The 24,270-nt window shown below is 40.5% G+C and overlaps 1 protein-coding gene across 6 annotated transcripts in view; it reads right to left on the bottom strand.

The window, feature by feature from the left end:
* Nucleotides 1–24,270, bottom strand: part of GLI3 (GLI family zinc finger 3) — a 318,757-nt gene that overhangs the window by 258,634 nt on the left and 35,853 nt on the right. The window contains exon 2 of one of the 6 annotated variants that reach the window (XM_044946813.1): nucleotides 21,502–21,622. The exons of 4 other annotated variants lie outside the window; for them this stretch is intronic. The gene's annotated coding sequence lies outside the window, so the exon portion shown is untranslated. Of the gene's footprint in view, nucleotides 1–21,501; nucleotides 21,881–24,270 lie in introns of those variants that run through there. One more of the 6 variants, XM_045166430.1, reaches the window with a different exon arrangement.

Raw genomic sequence — 24,270 nt, 5'->3', positions numbered from 1 at the left:
AACAAGCTCTCAGAGTGGACTCACTCGTATCAGGGGACTTTCAGTAGCAGTGTTTAGGGCTGTGGGAGGGATGGGGGACGGAATGATAGCTAAAGGGTTCAGGATTTATATTTGAGCTGATAAAAATATTTGCGAGGTGACTGTGGTGATGGGTGCACATTTCTTGGAATATACTAAAAACCATTAAATTGAACACTTCTAACTGATGGACTGTACATGTGTGAATTCCCTCAACAGAACTTTGGAAAAATTTAAACTTGCAAGTACAGCATGATAACTATAGTTAATAATTTTATTTTGTACGTTTGAAAGTTGCCTGGAGAATGGATTTTAAAAGTTCTCATCACAAGACAACAGCAATGGCACCCCACTCCAGTACTCTTGCCTGGAAAATCCATGGACAGAATTGCCTGGTAGGCTGCAGTCCACGGGGTCTCTAAGAGTTGGACACGACTAAGGGACTTTACTTTCACTTTTTACTTTCACGCATTGAAGAAAGAAATGGCAACCCACTCCAGTGTTCTTACCTAGAGAATCCCAGGGACGGGGAAGCCTGGTGGGCTGTCGTCTATGAGGTCACACAGAGTCAGACACGACTGAAGCGACTTAGCAGCAGCACAAGAAAACAATGGATAACTATATGTGGTGATGGATGTAACTAGACATACTGTGGTGATTATTTTGCAGTATATGCATATATTGAACCATTATGTTGTACACCTGAAACTAACACCATGTTATATATCAATTATATTTCAATAAAAAGGTGGGGGTAAAAGAAGAAAAAAACATACAAGTGGCATTCTCTCTATAACTCAGCCATGTGTTGTTTGTTTTCTCAGACTTATGGGAAGTCATCTAAAAAGCTGCGTCCACCCCCACCCACCCCCGGTGTTTTCTTATTCCCCATCACTCCTCTATGCTGTCCTGCTTCCTTTTCCAGCATCCATTCCGAGAGGATTCAAAAATATGCTCGGAAGCCTTTCAAGTGGCAGTTTGGATCACATGCTCCAAGCCATGTTTTTCTAATAATGATGGCAAGATGCTCCGAGATGTTTTGGGTGCAGTTCTCAGATGCTACAGAGGAGCTTTAGCTTCTGTCTGCAGCGCTAAGGAAGTATGAATATCCAAGTGCTTTCTGCGTGCCATTTAGAGGCACCCAGATGTGCTCCAGCTTCTCTTGTGCAACCCGATGCTGTACAGATGTGCTGCTCCAGGGCACATGTGCATGGTCCTCTATACCCATTAGCGGTCCTCTTCAGCCTGCAATAACCCTCCTCTTTGAGGACTATTAGTATCAAGGACGAAGAACTGTGATTATAAAACAAAACACAAAACACCCTGGCAGCAGTAATTAAGGCCTGATTTCTTGTGCTGACCATCACAGCCTTGCAGACCCTGGGGTACCAACCTCCCCTTGCTGTCAGGAAACACAGTGCCCAGCGCCTTCCTGGACAACAATAGCCATTTCAGCAATAGCTGGCTGGTGACAAGAGTGTAGATGTGGCCTGACGGGAGCAGGGACTGAGAATTTAGCCTCACTGTCACCATACGTTAAGCAAATGATCACACAAGCCCAAGAACACCATCAGCAATCCCAGATATGAAATTCCACCTTAAAATGGGGTTCGGCACATCAGAACCGAATAGTGTCCTTACAAGCCACTGTTTGATGCTACAGATGCCAGGGTTCGAAACAGAAAATGATCAGATCTTAGCTTCTCTCATCAACCCCCTAAGACTCCTTTCAATGAAATAACTGATTCTTCTCTCTTCCATCTCTCCAGAGCACTATTTGTTTTTTGGCCTCACCATATGGTATGTGGGAATCTTAGTTCCCCAACGAGGGATTGAACCTGTGCCCACTGCATTGGAAACGCAGAGTCCTAACCCAGGAACACCAGGAAAGTCCTTCCCAAAGTCCTTTTAAAACCTCTCAACCATAATATCCATTGCATGCATGGTACTGTAACAGAATTTGTATGTATTCTGTTTCACCCAAAGTTTGAATTTCTTAAAACCTGCCCTCTCTGTCTCGGTCAGCATCCCTCACGACCAGCGCAGCACCTGGTTCAAGGCAGGTACTCCAGAGAGATTTACAGGAAAGGTAAGGAAGCTCCTGACTTTATTGGAAAGGGGGGCCTGAAACATCCTCTGCCATTTCTAAAGCAATGTCACATGCAGAAAGCCCAGAAGAGAGAAAGCTGGGGAACGACATTACAACACAGAGCAAACTGCAGTGGGATGAGGACCACGTGACTCGGGGACCCCACTTCTGGCCCATCCATGTGACCAAGCTACAGGATGTGAAACTGCGTAGCCATCAGAAGACCCACGACATTCACAAGTGCATCTACGTGGTTTAGTGAGCCTAGACAACACTATCTTTAAAAAATAACACATCCTACAAAGAGGTGCCACCTATTAGGTACAAAATAAGATATGAGGATATATTATACAACATGGGGAACATAGCAAATATTTCTTAATAACAGTAAATGGACCTTTAAAAACTGTGAATCACTATATTGTACACCTATAATTTATATCATATTGTACAGCAACTCTTCTTTAGTAAAAAAAATAACTTATCTTACATATAAGCACCTGAATCTTCAGTTAGTTCAAACAGACTTGACTTCTGGTTCTGTACCACATACTCACCATATGGTATGTGGGAATCTTAGTTCCCCAACGAGGGATTGAACCTGTGCCCCCTGCATTGGAAACAGATATAATTAAAAAGGATATAATTTTAAAACCCAACATATGTGCTTCCCATGACCTCTATGTTTTAGGATTAAGTAAAATGATAGCTAAAGAGAGCTTTTATTTTATTTATTTACTTTTGGTGGCTTGGCTTGTGGAATCTTAGCTCCTCGACCAGGGGTCGAACCCAGGCTCACAGCAGTAAAAGTCTTAACCGGTGGACTGCCAGGGAATTCTCTAAAGAGAGCTTTTCAATGTTTTGTGTTATCTAGAATAAAATCACTAAGTAGCGTTAAAGGTTAGCAATAAAATTATAAGGATATAATTTTCCTCCTAAGCAAACCCACAATATATTTCATTTTTTAAATGTTACAGTGAAATTTGACATGTAGGATATGGCTATTTAACATTTGTATTAAAAAGGAAGAAGAAATCAAGAACAAGCTTATCCAGTTTATCCCTGATGATGATACGAACATAAAGTAAAAGGATCAGTTTGGTCATTCATCATCCTTATGGCTGCTGGCTAGGATTTGTACTTTTCTAACCAGATTGACATTACTTTCTTTTAAGTGAATACCAAAAAAAATGAAGGCAATTGTACTGGACTGAAGCGTGTCTCCTCCCAAATTCAGATCCACAGGGAACTCCAGAATGTGACCTCAGTTGCAAACAGAATCAATGCAGATATAATTAGATAGGGTCATGATAAATTAAAGTGGTCCCGAAATCCGAACAGTACCCTTCTCAGAAGGCCAGCGGTCACAGAGACACAACACATGGACAGGGAGAGAGAGAGACAGAGCCATGAGAAGATGGAGATGGACTGAACTGACGTGTCTGCAAGCCAAGGAGTGCCAAAGACAGCCAGCACCCACCAGCAGCTACAAGAAGCAAGCAGGGAAGGATTCTTCTCTAGAGCCTTCTGAGGAAGCTTGGCCCTGTCCACATTTTGATTTCAGACTTCTGGCCTCCAGAACTCTCAGAGAATAAGTTCTGTTGTTTTAAGCCACCTGTGTGTGTGCTGTGCTCAGTTGCTCAGTCGTGTCCAACTTTTCGCACCCCTATGGACTGTAGTCAGTCAGGTTCCTCCATCCATGGTATTCTCCAGGCAAGAATACTGGAGTGGGTTGCCATTTCCTCCTCCAGGGGATCTTCCCGACCCAGGGATAGAACCCACGTCTTCTGCATTGGCAGGTGGATTCTTTACCACTGTGCCACCTGGAAAGCCCCTTTAATCCACCTAATTCATGGTAATTTGTTATGGCAGCCTGAGAAAACTACTCAGAAAGGTCTCTATCATTTCCTCTGTTAATTGTAAAAAGATTAAAAATACCAATACACACATTGCTGGTGAAAAGGTAAGTTGATTTGGCCTTTCTGAACATGTATCAAAGTCTTAAAATGTGAATATTCTTTGATTCAGGAATTCTACTTTAAGAAATTTATACAAATAACTAGACAGAGAAACAAAAAATTAGCTGCAAGGATAACCACCACAGCATTGTTATTCATAATAGTAAAAAAAAAAAAAAAAAAAACTAAAAAATTGACTCTAAGCAACAATAAAGGACTGAAAATACAAATTTTGATGCAACCCCCCAGTGGAATAGCTGGAAGGAATGACAAACTTAAAACAGATTGGTCATCAATCCAGAGATAATGCGTAATGTACAGAAATCCTAAACAGTAGCAAAATAGATCCAGGCGGCACAGAAAGTCAACTGTGTCAGAACAAGGATGGAATAGTGGTGTTCACAACCACTAACGTGAACAATCTAATCAACAGCGAACATTTCAGAGCTCCAGTTCTAAGCATTTAATCATACTCCTCTAAAAGTAGAGGTTTATTTCTATTCTCCACTTTTAAAAGGCAATCATGAAAAACTGAAAAAACTAATAAAATGATAGGTGGAGAAAATTAAATATGGGTGGTAATCTAATATGCATCACCAAACATATAAACTATCACTGAGATCACCCACTTCATACTCCAATGGCTTTGAAGGATAAAGAAAATGAAATACATTCAAAAAATGGCAAGTAAGACCTGATGACACAAGTGAGAATATTCTTATCAAAATTTTACAGTCCTAGAGTAAATGAACAAGAAAAACAAAGAGTCTTTTTTCCTCCCTGCTGATTACTAATAAAAGAATGAACCACTTCTTCTCTTGGATTATAAGAACCAATAGTCTAAAATCAACCTACCTTTGAAGTCTTCTCAAAGGCTATAATACCTTATTAGCTTATGTCTTGATAGATTCGGGTTTATATCCTATAATGAAGATTCAAACCCATGTGAAACATTGTACAGACATACACATAATTTCATGTCTTGCAAATCTATTGAGAAAATAAAATATATATTCACATTTGTAAGTAATAATAACCAACAAACTCATAGATACAGAGATCAGAATGGTTGCTGCAAGAGGCAGAGGGTGGTGGGCATGAGAGAAATGGATAAGCTTTTTCCGTTGTCTTTTTTTTTAAATTTCAATATGTTTAATTTTAAAGAAGAAATATTATGAGAAAAGATATAAATATCATCAACAGGTCAAGGGAGAAAAGTTGTATATCGTAAAAACAAAAGATGACGAAAAGATATTTGACAAAATTCAACCCCTATCTTGATTTTTTTTAAAAAGTATCAAACTCAAACTGGAAAGATATTTCTTTCACATGATAAAAAAAATTATAATAATATTAAAGTAACAGCCAATATGGTTATCAACACTATTAATCTCTATTATCCGGAAGTTGAAAGCAGTTCAGTGTGATATAAAACAAAAATCAAGTATACAGCAATCAAAAGGGAAAGAAAAATATTACTATTGGCACATAGTATTATAGTCTAACCTAGAAAGTCAAGAAGGTGTAGCAGAAAAACTATTAGACCAAATAAGACATTTAGCATAAGCATACAATTGAAAATAAATATCCAGAAGTCAACAGCTTTCCTATTTACCAGCAATTACCAGAGAATAGAAAGAAATAATATTTTATTGAACACATATTAACTTCCAGAAATGGTGTTAAGCCCTTAACATTTATTAACTCACTGAATTTTGAGTAGAAGCCATTATGACTAACATTTTATAGGTTAGAAAGCCAAGACTCAGAAGTATTACATAGCCTGCCCAAAGTCACATGATAGCAAATGACAGAGCCCATATGAGACCAGGCCAAGGAATAAAAAGGTCTCATGTTCACCACATCCCATCTCTGCCTCCCAATTAAAGGGCTGTGAAACTTTCAAAAACTGTAAAGCACAAAAGAATTTAAAGAATCTTTCATTCAATTAAAGCAAATTATTTAAGGATGTCAAAAAATAAGTAAGTAAATAAACTGAAGGGCACACACCTAACTCAAACAAAAATACTAAAAATAAACAGAGCAGGAAATGCAGGAATTCCCTGGTGGTCCAACAGTTAGGACTTCATGGCCTCACTGCCAAGGGCCTGGGTTTAATGCCTGCTCAGAGAACTAAAATCCCACAAGTCTACAGGATGGCTAGAAAGAAAAAGAAAAAAAGAAAGAAATGCAACTCTGAGCAGCTTCAGCTGCATGCAACAAATTCTGATAAATTCTCTTTTCATTTTTTCCTAATTTTCTTTGTTATGGCCTCTTAGATACACTCATCATTTCAAAGTGGACATTTAATTTCCAAATACATGGGGTTTTTTAAGTATCTTTGATATTAATTTCTCATTTGGATATTAATTTCTCACTTAAATGCTTTCTTCTCTGCAATCCACTCTGTTTTTTTCAGTCTTCTAACTTTATTGAAGCTTTCAATGGCCAAGTCAAAGATCTCTCCTGGTAAATGTCACATTGCACTTGAAAACGTGTGGGTTATTTTCAAATATCTTATGATACTGATTTCTAACAAGTTCACAATGATAAAAGAACAGACTCTGTATAATTTCAATATGAAATTTTTGCACCTTGTTTTATGTCCCTGGATATGTTCCAGTGTCTCTCAGTTTACAGTCTACGGGAACTTGAACACAATTCATATCCTACAGTTGGTGTGAAAATTGTATAATCTTAATTATGTTCAATTTGTTCATGGTGTTTTTCAGGTCTACTATATCCTTCTACTTTTCTGTATATCCATTCTATTAATTTTCAAGAGTTTGATATTAAAATTCCAACTAAAAATTTTGATTTATGTATGTAAAATATATAGTAGAACTATATTTAACTTTGTTCTGTATTTTCCAAGTCTCCTATAAATGTGTTATCATAATTTAAAAAACAAAAATTTTTTAATATTTTAAAAAGAAAAAAAAGAAATGCATGCAATTCTTGTGAAGATGCTAAAAAATAAAAAACTTTCTGACAATCCTCAAGAAGACCTTTTTGAACAGAGACACACCATATTTCACAAGAGGTAAATTATACTTTATAAAAAATGTCAATTACCCCCCCAAATAATAAGTAGATCTAATGTAATTCCAATCACAATCTACACAGAAAATATTGCTTTTGTTGATATGCTTTCCTTGGCAGGAGGTGAAATTTAATAACATGATTCTAAAGTTCCTCTAGAAGAAAAAGAAGTGAATATCCAGCCAGGAAATTTTAATAAGGGGGACTAAACAGTCCTATAAGATGCTAGTCATTATCATTTTCAAGCTTGGGTCCATATAGTTCCTTGTTCCTACAACCAATTTCCTAATAGAATCCTACAGACATGTTTGGTGGCCCCTTACTTTTAAGTAAGACAAAGAAAATACAAAAGAACCCTCAAAACCTAACAACAGACAAGTAAAGACTCAAAAGAAAATATGCCACAATTTAAAACCGCTAATGTGTTCAAGAGATGAAATGATGTTTGACATCTACTCTTTGGTCTTCAAACTTTACAGTTAGAATATTTATCATTAAAAGTAAAAGAAAATAAAAAAAAGAGCAATGAGAAGATGGAAGGACAAATGTTAAAAAAAACTAATTGAAAAAATATCTTAAAAAAAGAAAACTTCTTTAAAAGATGGCAGACATTCAGAATGTTTAATGTGGGAAAGTAAGGCTCAGGAAGAATTCAACAGCTGTATTAAAATAGGAAGAGACTATAAATCAACTACACTTTAATAAAATTTTAAAAAAGGAAGGGATGTCAATACAAATTCCGCATTCCCTGACATCTCTTCACAGAACCACACCACCTCATGCTTCCCGTCTGCCTTAGAGGCCATCTCCTCCACCAGGCTTTTCCCCTAATATCATCACCTTCAGCTGGTGTCTTTGCAGTCTACCAATTCGCACAGAATTCTCTGACATTGTGCCCTCCAGGTGTGTGTAAACCAGCCTAGAGAGCTGAGTAGAACTGCTGTCCCTTGCTTCTAGCTCCTTGAGGACCCTGGTTCGGTCCAGTTGGGTCTCAGCACAGAAGCCAGGCCCTAGACACACTGTTGATTCAGAGATTGGAAACCTCATGGCAAGTTTAAAGTTTCAAAAGAAGAGGGACCGGCCAGATCAAAAAGGTGATGATTTTTTGACTCAGCTCCAGGTTTTTTAAATATTATGTTTCTAAATAAAGTAAATGGATACTCTAGAGAAATAGCTCAAGGAAGGTCACGGAGCAGAGCAACTACTGGAGACTTGATAAATCAAATAAACAATGAGGCCAGCACAGGAAAGCAGAGAGCGTGCTCCAGACCCTCTTGCCTTTTTGTTTTTCCATTAAGGAGCTGTTCTTATAAACAATGAGCCCATTCAAAAGGGCTTTTTAAAAATCCCTGGAGGAAGCTTCTATCTCCTGAACTGAAAAAGCTGCCCACCCCCCTCCTGGCCTCTGAGCACTCGCCTCCCAGAGCTCCATCCTGCCTTCATTTGGATGGAAACAGCTTTGATCAGAAGCTCCAAGGAAAGGAAAAAAAAAAAAAAACTCCTGACTCCAATTACTCAGGAATTCTACTGGTAGCAAAAGGTAAGCAGAAAACCTTCTCCAAGGATGAATCCGCTCTCCATGGGACATTTTCTCCTGTGTGGAACAAGGAGAAGAAGATGTTTGGTTTTGTTTTTGAAACAAAAGTTTTGAAACTTTTATGTAGAACTACCTGAACATCTATGTTCACCAAAGGCCCGGTTTCTGAATACAGAAATGTGTTTGCATGGCTGGACATTCCCATTTATTTTAGTGTGCAAATTTTAAAAACATTTATTTATTATTTATTTATAATGAGTTATTACTACTTATAGTAGTAATTTCCATGGATTCTGAGAAATAAACTCAACAGTCAGCACATACACCATCTCATTTTATTTTTGTTTCTTTTAAAAATCTTAATTATGAAATATTCCAAATGTACAGAAAAGGACTAAAAACTATGGGTAGTTATTCATGTTACCTACAACTTGGATGTAAGCAAGCTAACAGGTTCTCATATTTGCATCAGATAATTTTAAGGAAATAAAACAGACATAGCCAAAGTCTCCCCTCCTCTGATACTGGAAGACTTATTCTTTTCCCTCCCTCACCAACTTCCCAGGTGGCATTAGTGGTAAAGAACCTGCCATAAAAGACTTGGGTTCGATCCCTGGGTTGGGAAGATCTCCTGGAGGAGGGCATGACAACCCACTCCAATATTCTTGCCTGGAGAATCCCATGGACAGAGGAGCCTGGTGGGTTACAGTCCCTAGGGTTGCAGAGTCTGACACAACTGAAGTGACTTAGCATGCACACATCAGAAATGCAAACACAGCAAATTACCTCAGTCTTTCCTATAGATATTTTTTACTTTTTTTGCTCATGACAGTAATATCGATTTCTATCTTTTCAAAATGCATAAAGGACAGTTCCTTGCCCTAATCCCAGCCAGCAGTAATTCTGTACAGCAAATCACTCTCAGAAAAGCCCTCCATCTGACACCCCATCTATTTGCTCCAGTAATGACCAACCTCATCATAGGCATATTCTAGTCTGCACAACATCAAACTGAGGATAACAAACTTAGGACAGAATTAAGAAAAGGAAACAAGACTCATAAATATTTACAATTAGAATGGATTGGCCCCAGTTGCACGGTTTACATTCTCGGAACATCTGCCATGTCTTCATTCAGCAAAGCGTATTTGGAAAGACTTCTTCCTCTATCTGGGCGCCATGTACTTCTGTCCCTTGGGGTTCACGCCTACATTCCATCTTTTCTTGCTCTGCTTCTCTGAGCTCATGCCTTCTCAATGACCATCAACATTTCCAAACCAAGCCTCCTTTCTAAGATGCAAAACATCTGGATGGCCTCAAACTTAACCTAGTAAACTGAGGTTGTCATAGTCTCCAAACCTGTTCCTACTCCTGTCTCAGTGAATGGTACCACCATGTACCCAAGAAATCCAAACTAGAGCACTGGGTAACATCCCTGACCCTCTCTGCTTCATCCCCACAGTCCTATTAAACTCTACTGAATCCAACCTAATATGCCTCTGATTCACTCCACTTCTCTCAGCCCCATTGCACCAATCCAGTCTAAGCCACCACCAGTTTATACGTGAGTTAATGCAGTAGAGCCCAATAAGTGTTCCTGTTTTCTATGTTGCCTCCCCAACCTACTATATACAGTAAGTCCCCTTCATACGAATGAGTTCCATTCTAAGAGCATGTTCATAAATCCAATTTGTTCATAAGTCCAACAAAGTTAGCCTAGGTACCCAACTAACAATTGACTGTATAGTATTGTAGTGTAGTAGGTTTCCAATACTTTTCACACAAATAATACCTAAAAAACAAACACAATAAAAAATAAAACATCTTTTAATCTTACAGTACACTACCTTGAGAAGTATGCCAGACACATGAACTAACTTATTGTGACTGGACACGTGAACACACATCAGCATCTTAGAAAGCTCGCAACTTGAAGGTTCATATGAAGGGAACTTGCTGTACCATATAGCTACGGTGACAGAATTCCAACATAATCAATTCTATCTTCCACGCTTAAATTCTTTCTTCTCTGCCCTCAAGATAAAGTCCACATGAGACTCCTGGACCTCCATCACCAAGACTCTAATTACCCTGTTTATCAATACTTTCCACCTCCCAGTCCATTCCTCCGTTCCACTAAGGTTATTTTAGCTGCTTGAATACATAGGGATCCCTTTCACTGCACAGAATTCTCACCAACTACCTCTTTGTCAGGAACATAACTTCCCTCTGTACCTACCTCTTCAATTGTTCTTATTTTGCTTTCACCATTCTTTTAAAGTTTTATAGGTTTCAACTTAAATGTGTCTTCTTCCAGGAAGTCTTCCCTGATGCCCAACCCCAGTCCCAACAGTGCCAGTACCTGCTGTCTGTGTTATCAAAACAATTATCACAATTAACTAGTATACAAACTAGACATTTCCTGAGGGCAGAAACCACTTCTGTTTAATTCACTCCACAGTACTTAGCACAGTATTTGGGACAGGAGATTTCTGAAAAATATTTACTGAACAAATTAATGCATGGATGCATGTATGCATGTATTAGTAGTCATTCAACAAATCTGGTTTGCAGTCTTCCTCCTCCAGGACACAGGAGCCAAGTCAACAGACACACTATGTCATTTACCATGTATCTTGGCTCTAGCTAGAATGTTGTAATTGAATTTATTTCCATTTTGATCACTTTTCAAACATGATTTTGTTGCCAGGTTGTCCAGGTGGAATGTCTCTAGTAAGTTAAACAAAGTTAAACACAAAAAGTAATGGTTTGAAAAACAAAAACGGCCTCCCAGCCTCGCTAATGTAAGATAGCACGTATAATTAATAAAGTAGAATTCCAAATTCCTTCAGAAAACAATGCTGGTTCCCATACAATCAGTTAGGATTAAAGATATTTTCCTGGTCCTATAAAGTCAAGGGAAATATTTTTTAAAGGGGCCTACATCTAAATGTAGATATACTATAAATCTGTATTAGCAAAAAGTAGTAAAGAAACATGACTGTGAGCCAGTGCTTCCAATTTAACTAACAGCTCTCACCAGGGTTAAATAAAGGCTTTAGAAAATGTAGAGGGGAGGACAGACATAGGAGGGGCTAAATATTTTATCTTCTTACAAAGGAGTCTTGATGAACAATTCTTTACAGATGATGTATCTCCCAAGAAAGGCCTTTTAAAAATCTATGTTTAAATGGGACAACAACAACTAAAAAGTATATTACACAAAGGCCCTGGCCAGTATTTATTTTTAAAAGCATTACAGATTTGATTTACATAAATTTTAAAGAGGTCACCACCTCTGTCATTCCAAGTTACCATGATAATTCCCTCTTAGCTTCAACTTATGAACCTGAAAACTACTGTTTCCGAAATAAAGCTTTCAATTTTTCCTGAAAACCTTGATGAGCTTGTCTTCTAGGTGTTTTCATGTCTCATTTGAGATGTTAAGAGAATATTATACCTTTCTCACCAAGGGAGGAAAAGAAACAGAGTGGAAAAAGGGAAAGAAGAGAAAAGGAGAAAGAAATCGATTTTAATATCGGTTGGCAACGTTGTTTTTTTTTGTTTTTCATGGCACAAAGTGAGAAAAAGCCAGAGAGTGACAGTATCCAGCAGAAGGGAATTGAACATGAAATTGACAATCACACAGGTCCTTGATGGACATCATTCTATTACCCCTGACAGTAGCCTCAAAAAGTATTACTATTCTCATTTTACACATAAGGAGAATGAGGCCTAGAAAGTACCTTTCCTCGAACTTTCCCAGCCCCTGCCACTAACGGCAGAGGCTAGACTCACATCCAAGTTTCTCTGCGCATAGAACCCACCTTTCCCCACTATAGCTCTCCACCATACGTGTCCCTTTTAATGTCATAAAATTTAGTTGACCTTTCCTGGGGTCCCTAAAAAAATCAAGTCTTCACAACCCATCTGCAATTATCCAAATGTCTATACACCCAAGTGAATAATTACCTCATTTTAGGCTTTCTCTAATTCACCAGTACCAATCCTTTTGGGCTTCCCTTGTGGTTCAGCTGGTAAAGAATCCGCCTGCAATGTGGGAGACCTGGATTCAATCCCTGGGTTGGGAAGATCCCCTGGAGAAGGGAAAGGCTACCCACTCCAGTAGTCTGGCCTGGAGAATCCTACAGACTGTATAGTCCAAGGGGTTGCAAAAGAGTCAGACACAACCAAGCGACTTTCACTTCACTTCAATCCTTTTGGTGTCTGAAAGGTAAGGCCAAGTAAAGAAGATTCCCTAGCAGAGCTGAAGCCCTAAAACAATGACCCCTTTCTAGAGAATGCAGGATCTTGCTTTGGAAGCCCTTTTCTTATTTTCATCCTTTGACACTAATTAACTAAGCACGTATGCACAGCTCACTAGATAACCAGAGTTACTTGCTGGAGAACAGAGGTATCTGAGCACTGGACAGCAAGTGAAGCTGTAAGTTCAGACACCCACCAGGTCACTCTTCGTTAAATAACTTCAAACCAAAACATACATTCTGCTCCTAGAGCTAGGAGCCCCGCTGAGTATACAGAGAAGAATGCTGGTTTCTCTCACATCTAGATGGACCACATGAGTGATCCCATTAGCAAGAGGACAGTTTGCTACTTGTAGACCTGATGGCCTTCTTAGTCCTGAAAGTAAGCACCTGCCCTCATATTCTGGACTAAAACATTATCTGGCTGGGTATTACAGCACCTGTGACAACCTTGAGATTCCTCCCATGTTTCTGGAAGGCTCCACATAATCTTCATGAAGCCTATGCTACTATTTCCAGGGAAACCAGTTAAAGATAGTAAAGACAGATCAGACCTGGGAGCAGAGTAGAGCAATTTTGGTAACTAGAGGTGTACTTGTCCAACAGACATGGCACAAACTTCTGCTCAGCAAATTAAATACAACCCATCAAAACCTGAAGATCATCTGCAGGAATGTCTCCTCTAAAAGAAATGAAAATTCTCCTAGATCCCTCCAGCTGTGGTTTAAGGTCATTTTTACACCCACTCATTCATTCAACACGTATTTACTGAGGCCCCATCCTGTGCTGGCCACCAGTCCAAGCAGAGATACCAACATGGAGAAGACCGAGGGGTTCTTGACTCTCAGATCCTGGTGTGGAGACAGGCAGTAAACACATACAAAGTAAAATAATGAACTATATTCAAAGGAAAATAACTTCACCGAGAAACATTTTTTGAAGAAAAGAAAATGTGATTGGGAGCACTAGGTCAGGGCAGGAAGGGAAGTCAAACCACTGGACATAAGCGGGTAGGCACAGGGCAGGACCAAACTCATGGGGTGGGATTTTTCCCAACTCTGGTACCCATCCCAGGAACCGCCCTGAGACCTCAGGGCTGGAGCCAATCTCAGGGATCCTAAAGCCAGGGGATGTGGGAGGACTACGTTACTGAACTCACAGGCCAAGACAAGTTTTGTTTGCTCTCCAAAGATCCTCTATCTCATCACATGGCAGTCTGGCAAGACCTGGAACCAAGGCCTTCTAGCCAAATGGCTATGGTGTCTTAAAAGAGGATCAAGGCTGCAGAACTACCCTTGAGGGAGTTCTGATTTAATATCTAAATCCTTAAAAATCAGTACATCCTTCCAGGGTCTAATTTTCACACACTGAGAGACACAAGTGTGGGTGTGCACACACACACACCATAAACATAGATTAATGGTCCTGCAGAGGAAATGTTAGACCATTATAGTTTAGAAGCAATCAGATGAAGCACAATCCATGGTATCAGAATCGCGTAACTTCCAATCCTCAAACCTCTTTCAAAAAGTTCCTTTATTTTTAAACTTAGAAGACTGGGGACAATGTCACTGCCAAATAGAATGACAAAGCATTTTCCCCTCTAAATTTACTATGGTGATAGATAACAAATGGCATCTATAAAGCCAACAGTCAATAACCAAAAACAAAAGAATACACTGCAAAGACAAGGAATAGTTAGAAAACGCCAGTGAGACATGCAAGGGGCAGCCGTGCTTTGAAAACATGGTTTGATCCGAATGTCAGATGTGGTTTGAGCTCCTCACCACAAACTTGGGTTACTAACATTTCTAAAATTTCTGAAAATGATTTTCAGGCTACTCGCCTGCTTGGGAGCAGATGAAAAATTTCCATTGTTGATACATAGACTATTAGGATGTAAGGTAAATAACAGGCCACAGGAAAGATACCTAGTTCTCATAAGTTTACAGAAACCCCATGAAAAGGGCATTAGAATTCTGATTTTCCTCAGTACACACCTGCAGAGGTGGGTACACAGCCCCTGCTCCCCTCTGTTCAATCTCTGACCCCACCCTGTCTCCCCCAGGGTCTCCTGCAGGCTGGCAGGGCAGGTAAGGTCCCCCCATGCTCCTCCTCCTGCTCCATCCCAATCAGTTGTTGCTATAGTCACAGCAATTAACATGGGTGGGTATGTGTGATGGCTGTCATTCAAAATCAGAAGACAGGTGAATAAAAGTCTGTGTGTGTGTGTGTGTGTGTGTGTGTGTCCCTTTTTTACCTAAGCTTTGTAACTCAGCAACACGGGGAGCATTCTGAGGACAGAAGTCACATGACATCAGTTTTATCCTGTGACGATGGACTAAGGTAAAGAAGATGAACTGTAATAAGGCAGAGGTCCCAGCCTCTGCTATCTAATGCCTGATGATCTGATTGGAGCTGATGTGATAATAATAGAAATAAAACGCACAATAAATGTAATGCATTTGAATCATCCTCAAAGCATCCCCACCCCCTGGTCTGTGGAAAAATTGTGTTCCATGAAGCTGATCCCTGGTGCCAAAATGATTGGGGACTGCTGGAAGGAATAAATACAGTGGCCTATCCTTTAGCCAAAAAATGAATACTCAAGTCATCTGCAGTCCAGGATGGCAGAACTATGACTCAGCAGCAGATGGGAAGGAATACTTCCTCGGGATGTTGTCCCATGTCATGCTCAGCTGTGGAGTGGGCCTGCCTGGACCCAGCTCCAATCTCAGTAACAGGGGCGGCATTGCTCAGCCATACTGGGTGCTTCCATACTGAGATGTGCAACCAGATAATGGAGACAGACAGTGAACACTCAAAGCCACCCCAGAGGCCTTGGGGCCTTATTACTCAGGTATTTGCAAGAATCTGTGGAAAAAGAATTAGCACTGACTTGTATGGATTCAGAGGCCAGAATCAATTATCCTTTCCACATCGCATCACCTAAAGTGCTTCCAAAGGCAATAGGGAGCAGGCGTGGCTGAAGCGATAGGAGGTGGGCCTTTGCCTTACACAAAGAAGAATATTCTAATAATGAGAACTGCCTGAAAATGGAATGGGCGGCCCTGGGAAGGCTTTGTCCCTCCTGAAGAGTGGTGGCGGCAGCACTCCTGGGCTCTTACGAATAGATCTGCACAACGAAGGGTAGCCTCCAAGATCTATGTGTCTTCCCCATGTCTAGGAGGTGATGGTCCACAGATTCCTCCACCCTGGGACAGGGGGATGTCTGTGTTCTAGAACTCTTGGTTAATAAAAACATCCCCCTGAAAACTGCTACACTGTTGATGGAAATGTAAACTGGTGTAGCCACTGTGGAACATGGTATGGAGGTTCCTTAAAAACCATATGATCCAGCAATCCCACTCTTGAGCAGATATTGAGAAAAGATGAAAACTCTAATCTGAAAAGATACATGCACACTAGTGTTCATAGCAGCACTGTTTACAACAGCCAAGACATGCAAGCAACTGAAGTGTCCATCAACAGCTGAAAGGATAAAGAAGACATGATACGTATATACCATGGAATATTTCTCAGCCATTAAAAAGCATGAACTAATGCCATTTGCAGAACCACGGATAGACCTAGAGATTATCATACTATGTTAAATAAGCCAGACAGAGAAACAAATACCTTATATCACTTTTATGTGGAATCTAAAAAAATAATACAACTAAATTTATTTACAAAACAAATAGACTCACAAACACAGAGACACACACACACTTTAGATACCAAAGAGGTTGAGGGGAGGGATAAATTAGGAATTTGGCATTAACATACATATACTACAGTATATAAAATAGACAAACAAGATCCTATAACACAGCACAGGAAACTAGATCCAATATCTTGTAATAACGTGTAATGGAAAAGAATCTGAAAAAGAATGTATACGCACATCTACATATAACTAACTTCAGTTCAGTTCAGTCGCTCAGTTGTGTCCGACTCTTTGCGACCCCATGAACAGCAGCACTCCAGGCCTCCCTGTCCATTACCAACTCTCGGAGTTCACTCAAACCCATGTCCATCGAGTCGATGATACCAACCAACCATCTCATCCTCTGTCGGCCCCTTCTCCTCCTGCCCCAATCCCTCCCAGCATCAGGGTCTTTTCAAATGAGTCAGCTCTTCGCATTAAGTGGCCAAAGTACTGGAATCTCAGCTTCAACATCAGTCCTTCCAATGAACACCCAGGACTGATCTCCTTTACGATGGACTGGTTGGACCTCCTTGCAGTCCAAGGGACTCTCTAGAGTTTTCTCCAACATCACAGTTCAAAAGCATTAATTCTTTTGCACGCAGCTTTCTTTATACTCCAAATTTCACATCCATACATGACTACTGGAAAAACCATAACCTTGACTAGACAGACCTTTGTTGGCAAAGTAATGTCTCTGCTTTTTAATACGCTGTCTAGGTTGGTCATAATTTTCCTTTCAAGGAGTAAGCGTCTTTTAATTTCATTGCTGCAATCGCCACTTGCAGTGATTTTGGAGCCCAGAAAAATAAAGGCAGCCACTGTTTCCACTGTTTCCCCATCTATTTGCCATGACGGGACCAGATGCCATGATCCTAGTTTTCTGAATGTTGATCTTTAAGCCAGCTTTTTCATTCTCCTCTTTCACTTTCAACAAGAGGCTCTTTAGTTTCTCTTCACTTTCTGCCATAAGGGTGGTGTCATCTGCATATCTGAGGTTATTGATATTTCTCCCAGCAATCTTGATTCAAGCTTGTGTTTCTTCCAGCCCCGCGTTTCTCATGATGTACTCTGCATGTAAGTTAAATAAGCAGGGTGACAATATACAGCCTTGATGTACTCCTTTTCCTACTTGGAACCAGTCTGTTGGTCCATGTCCAGTTCTAACTGTTGCTTCCTTTCCTGCATACAGGTTTCTCAAGAGGCAGGTCAGGTGGTCTGGTATGCCCATCTCTTTCAGAATTTTCCACAGTTTATTGTGATCCACACAGTCAAAGGCTTTGGCATAAACAATAAAGCAGAAATACACGTTTTTCTGGAACACTCTTGCTTTTTCCATAATCCAGCGGATGTTGGCAATTTGATCTCTGGTTCCTCTGCCTTTTCTAAAACCAGCTTGAACATCAGGAAGTTCACAGTTCACGTATTGCTGAAGCCTGGCTTGGAGAATTTTAAGCATTACTTTACTAGGGTGTGAAATGAGTGCAATTGTGTGGTAGTTTGAGCATTCTTTGGCATTGCCTTTCTTTGGGATTGGAATGAAAACTGACCTTTTCCAGTCCTGTGGCCACTGCTGAGTTTTCCAAATTTGCTGGCATATTGAGTGCAGCACTTTCACAGTGTCATCTTTCAGGATTTGAAATAGCTCAACTGGAATTCCATCACCTCCACTAGCTTTGTTCGTAACTGAATTACTTTACTGTAAACCTGAAATACTGTAAATTATACTTCATTAAAAAAATGTTTCAAAAAAGAATGTTAAAACAGAAAAATATCCCTCTGATAAGCACCAGAAAGGAAGAGGTAGTATTCACAGAAGCCTTTTAATGCTGGCAGCATAACTGGTAATGAATTTAAGACATGCAGCCACGTTAATTCAAAGTATCACTTCAATGACTCGTTTTCACGTTCAGAAGCATCTTCTCAGTGGTGTGTTTGCTCCCCCTTTCATCCTGATTGATTGAGCACTGACCCCTCATCTGACTTGGAGGAGGAAGGAGAAGACACTTGGCCTGGGCAGTGGCTATAAGGGACATCTGGGCATGTTCAGGTCAGGGAGGTAGATACCACAGGCCACAACCTAAGTAGCATTCATGCAGGTTCACCCTAGCCCCCAGCAAAGCCCACGTCTGTCCTGTAGATAGGTTATCCTTTCAGCATCCTCCTGCCTCTGCAGAGAGGACCTCATAGGAGGCAGGGAGCAAAATGGATCAGAAAACTTCTCTAACTCTCTTACTATTAACTATATCCCAAGAAGCTTTGCTCCCCAAAGGTTTTTAAGTCAGCTTTCCACTAACCTTACCCTTTCACCTGCAAAACTGATGAAAATCATTAGCCAGTTTAAAACCATTCGTTGCATTCATTGTTTTAAAAAGATCTGTCTCCTTTAAAGGACAGATGGTGTATTTAAAAATGATGCTGATGCACTGATGAGTTCTATGCATTTAAAATAACGCTGGCAAGATTGAAAGAACGCTTCTCATACTGGATGCTGGTCTGACCATTCGAGTTGTGAAAGACTGTCTAGGTTTCTTCTAACTTTCTCATAACTTCTTGGGAACTGCGGCCTAATGAAACAGAAGAAGTGCCTTGAGGCCAGGCTTTTCAAGGAAAAAAAATAATTGGTATTCATATCTGGATTGGTTCAAGATGAGCCTGTCTGAAGACACAAGGAAACGGTAAAACACATGAACCTTTTCCAGGAAGACGGAACGGCCTTCTGGGATGTCTACACATTCTAAGATTTGAAAGACAAGATAACGAGCACCTTGGTATTAACTAATATAATAGTAAGGGTGTGAAGACCGGGGCAACAGAGGACGAGATGGTTGGATGACATCATTGACTCAATGGCCATGGGTTTGAGTGAATCTGGAATACACTGAAGGACAGGGAAGCCTGATAGGCTGTAGCCCATGGGGTCGCAGAGTCGGACACTACTGAGCAACTGAACGACAACAGAAACTTGCTAGGCAACTGACAGAATCAGTGAGGGAGATACTGTTGTTGCCACAGCTGCGAACTGCTGGAGTTCCTCATTCTAAAGCCCAGAGCTTGGCCACCAGCAATGACACGATACGGCTGCCTTCGACTGAGTGTTTTCAGTGCCTTTTAAAGTATTTTCGGATACTGTCATTTGTATTTCAAAGTAGTCTTTTTTCAGTTTGTTGTGTTGAAGTGAAATCATATGTTTCAGTTTTTCATCCAAAGGCAAAAAAAAAAAAACCAAAAAACAGATTCTAGACAGGAAAAACACGTATGCTGTGTGCTGATTCAAAAGCAGAAAAAAAAAAAAACAAACAAACACATATGCTCAGTGGCACCTATGCAACACGTATATATCTGGAAATACTTTATACATGTGTATATATACAGTGAGACTTCATAGTATTTGGCAACTGAACTTTACCCAACAGAAAATGATCATTTCTCACAATAGCAGTTGCCAATTCTAGATTTTTTTTTAATTTAGTTTTCTTTTTACTGAACTGTAGTTGAATTACAATTTATTTTTATTTTTTTGGCTGCAGCATGCCAGATCTTAGTTCCCTGACTAGGGATCCAACCCATGCCCCCTGCAGTGGAAGCATAGAGACTTAACCACTGGGCTGCCATGGAAGTCCTGCCAATTCTTGATCTTTGATTCAAGACACAAAAATATAATACTACACCACTTCCTCAGTCCCCACTCCCTCCCACCCTACTCTGAGTGTCAGGACGCCAAGAGTCAGGAAAGCGTGAGCCCAGAGCAGGCCTGCCAGGAGAACTTGGAAAAACCGATCTCCCAGCCCGTTTCCTTGTCTGTAATATGGGGGTTTAGCACCCAGGCTGTGACTTGGTGAATGGAATCACATCTCAGCAGAAGCGAGGGGAATTCCTCTGAAAGATCCAACATAAATTCCTAGCCATTGAAGCAGGGGGGAAGCAAAGGGCACAGGTTGGGAGCGCATCAACCAGAACGGTTCTTTCTTAAGCGCCTGCCCTCCTTCCCCAGACATCCAAGCTGTCCACAAGAGCTCTTTATTTGGTTTAATAAGATGGTCATGCTTTCTGAATTCACAAACACTGAACCTATTTTGGTTCAAGGAAACAAAGCTGCCTTAATGCTCGCCCTCATGCCCTTCTGAAGCTATTTTTCAGGAAGCAACTGCTAAGACTCCACACGTATATCTGTTACCACATCGAAATTCCCAACGCTGTCACTCTAGCATCATTGGTAAAAGAAAGAAAGAAGCAGAAACCATGAAATCACCTACTTGGTCCTGCAAGCATAACAGGAAGGTCTTACCATAGGGCAAGGGATGCCTGAGTGCTGAGGGTCTTGATAGGACTTTGAGGGGGCATCCCTATATTCAGACAATTCAGGCTTCCTCCCTCCAGACACCATACACACTGATCTTCTCCACTTACCTGATAGTGGTTTCTCCTATGAAAATAATCTTTCTTTTTTCTTTTTAATTGAAGTATAGTTGATTTACAATGTTGTGTTAGTTTCAGGTGTAGAGCAAAGTGACTTCATTAAACATACATATCTACTCTTTTTCAGAATTTTTTCTTTATGGGTTATAAAAAAATACTGAGTAGATTTCCTGCTGCTATACAGTAGGTTCTTGTTGCTTATGCATTTTAGACATAGCAGTGTGTATATGTTAATCCCAAACTCCTAATTTATCCCTCCCCATTTCTCTCTTTTGGTAAGCACAAGTTTATTTCCTACAACTGTGGGTCTATTTCTGTATTGTAAATAAGTCTGAAAATAATCTGCTTTACAGAAGGGGCAGCTGGCAGGGGAAAATGTTACTTTGTGTCCCTGGTCTGGTCCTTGGCCATGTTCTTTCGCACTAACCTGCCACTTCCATCATCATTTAGACACGTCCAACTACCTGATGTTCAGGGTCCCTGATTTCCTTCTCCAGCTGCCAAGACAGTCCTCCTCCACTCAGCTTAGTCAATGCTTCCTGACTGTCCTCTCCTGCCCAGCTCCAAGCCTTTAAGCAACATCAACTGCGAATGAGGAAGAAAATGAGTGAGTGAGTGTGTGTGTGTGTGTGTGTAAAACTCAGTTCCAAGTATCCCTCCAGCATCTTTCCAGGCTGAGACAAATTCAACTCCTACCCATTTATTCTAAGAAATGCTAAGCAATACATGAACAAAATGTTTTTTTAAAAAAAAAGTATTGAAACATGTAAAATATCATGTATGAAACGAGTTGCCAGTCCAGGTTCGATGCACGATACTGGATGCTTGGGGCTAGTGCACTGGGACGACCCAGAGGGATGGTATGGGGAGGGAGGAGGGAGGAGGGTTCAGGATGGGGAACACATGTATACCTGTGGCGGATTCATTTTGATATTTGGCAAAACTAATACAATTATGTAAAGTTTAAAAATAAAATTAAATTAAAAATAAATAAATAAAATTTAAAAAAAAATCCCATATAAAAGAATAAGGACAAGTAGTAGTAGGACAAGACACACGCTAGTAAAGTGATGCTCAAAATTCTCCAAGCCAGGCTTCAGCAATACGTGAACCGTGAACTTCCAGATGTTCAAGCTGATTTTAGGAAAGGCACAGGAACCAGAGGTCAAATTGCCAACATCCACTGGATCATCGAAAAAGCAAGAGAGTTCCAGAAAAACATGTACTTCTGCTTTATTGACTATGCCAAAGCCTTTGACTGTGTGGATCACAATAAACTGTGGAAAATTCTGAAAGAGATGGGAATACCAGACCACCTGATCTGCCTCTTGAGAAACCTATATGCAGGTCAGGAAGCAACAGTTAGAACTGGACATGGAACAACAGAATGATTCCAAATAAGAAACGGAGAATGTCAAGGCTGTATATTGTCACCCTGCTTATTTAACTTCTATGCAGAGTACATCATGAGAAAGGCTGAGCTGGAGGAAGCACAAGCGGGAATCAAGATTGCAGGGAGAAATATCAATAACCTCAGCTATGCAGATGACACCACCCTTAGGGCAGAAAGCGAAGAAGAACTAAAGAGCCTCTTGATGAAAGTGAAAGAGGAGAGTGAAAAAGTTGGCCTAAAGCTCAACATTCAGAAAACGAAGATCATGGCATCCGGTCCTGTCACTTCATGGCAAATAGATGCGGAAACAGTGGAAACAGTGGCTGACTTTTCTGGTGCTCCAAAATCATTGCAGATGGTGACTGCAGCCATAAAATTAAAAGACGCTTACTCCTTGGAAGGAAAGTTATGACCAACTTAAAGAGCATATTAAAAAGCAGAGACATTACTTTACCAACAAAGGTCCATCTAGTCAAGGCTATGGTGTTTCCAGTAGTCGTGTATGGATGTGAGGGTTGGACTATAAAGAAAGCTGAGTGCAAAAGAATTAATGCTTTTGAACTGTGGTGTTGGAGAAGACTCTTGAGAGTCCCTTGGACTGCAAGGAGATCCAAACAGACCATCCTAAAGAAGATCAGTTCTGGGTGTTCACTGGAAGGACTGATGTTAAAGCTGAAACTCCAATACTTTGGCCACCTGATGCAAAGAGCTGACTCATCTGAAAAGACCCTGATGCTGGGAAAGACTGAGGGCAGAAGGAGAAGGGACCGACAGAGGATGAGATGGTTGGATGGCATCACCGACTCAATGGACATGAATTTGGGTAGGCTCCGGGAGTTGGTGATGGACAGGGAGGCCTGGCGTGCTGCGGTTCATGGGGTCACAAAGAGTCAGACACGACTGAGCAACTGAACTGAGGACAGGACGATTGGATGGCATCACCGACTCAATGGACATGAGTTTGAGCAAGTTCTGGGAGATGGTGAAGGACAGGGAAGCCTGGTATGCCACAGTCCATGGGGTCTCAATCGACACGACTGAGTGACTGAACAACAACACAGAAAAATATGAGATCAGAGATATATATAGAAAAATACACAAGTGAAAAGGAATCTGTGTTTCTTAAAAAAAAAAAAAAGTTAATATTTAAAACTTACAGTAAATCAGATTACAACAAGATTCCGAAGACAGAGGATTGGCCTTTCTTTGATTAATGTTTTCCCCTAAATCTGACCTCACCTGAAATTCATAGGATCACACACACACACACACACACATACAACAAAGCATCCCTTCTCCTATTTATGAAACCATGCAAGACAGCAATTCTACTAAAAGAAAGCAATTTATGTCAGGACAGTGGAGTCAGTATTGATTTGACTCATTTTATGTCAATGATCAACTAAGCAGAATTGGTTAGCATCCCTATGAATGAAGGCAAGGTTACAGGTCTCATTTCTAGAAGGGTTAGTTTATAAATGTCCTCTCACAGTGAAAAAAAAAAGACTGAAGTTTGTGAACCTTCCTGACCCACACATGTATCACCAGGTGGATGGGGTGAGAGAACAGATGGGAAACACACACACAGCCTTCTCTGTGTCCTCCAGGCCCCTGGGCTGCCAATCTCGTAAGCCTGGGTCAGCCACCTGTCCCCTCTGTTCTGCTAGAAGCTCTGCGAATGGATGGGGTTTGTGGATGTGATGATAAAATGACCCTGCCTGACCACAGCTGGACCCCCGACAGGACTGGGCAGCCCTCCTCATATGTCCTCAGCACTTTCTCCCAATCCTCACAAGAGATCTGCCTTTCTTACAACTGCCCCCACTACTCTATCACCCTT

Source organism: Bubalus bubalis, chromosome 8, assembly GCF_019923935.1.
Source record: "Bubalus bubalis isolate 160015118507 breed Murrah chromosome 8, NDDB_SH_1, whole genome shotgun sequence".
In the NCBI taxonomy this organism is placed as follows: Eukaryota; Metazoa; Chordata; class Mammalia; order Artiodactyla; family Bovidae; genus Bubalus; species Bubalus bubalis.
This window is presented reverse-complemented; position numbering and strand designations above follow the sequence as displayed.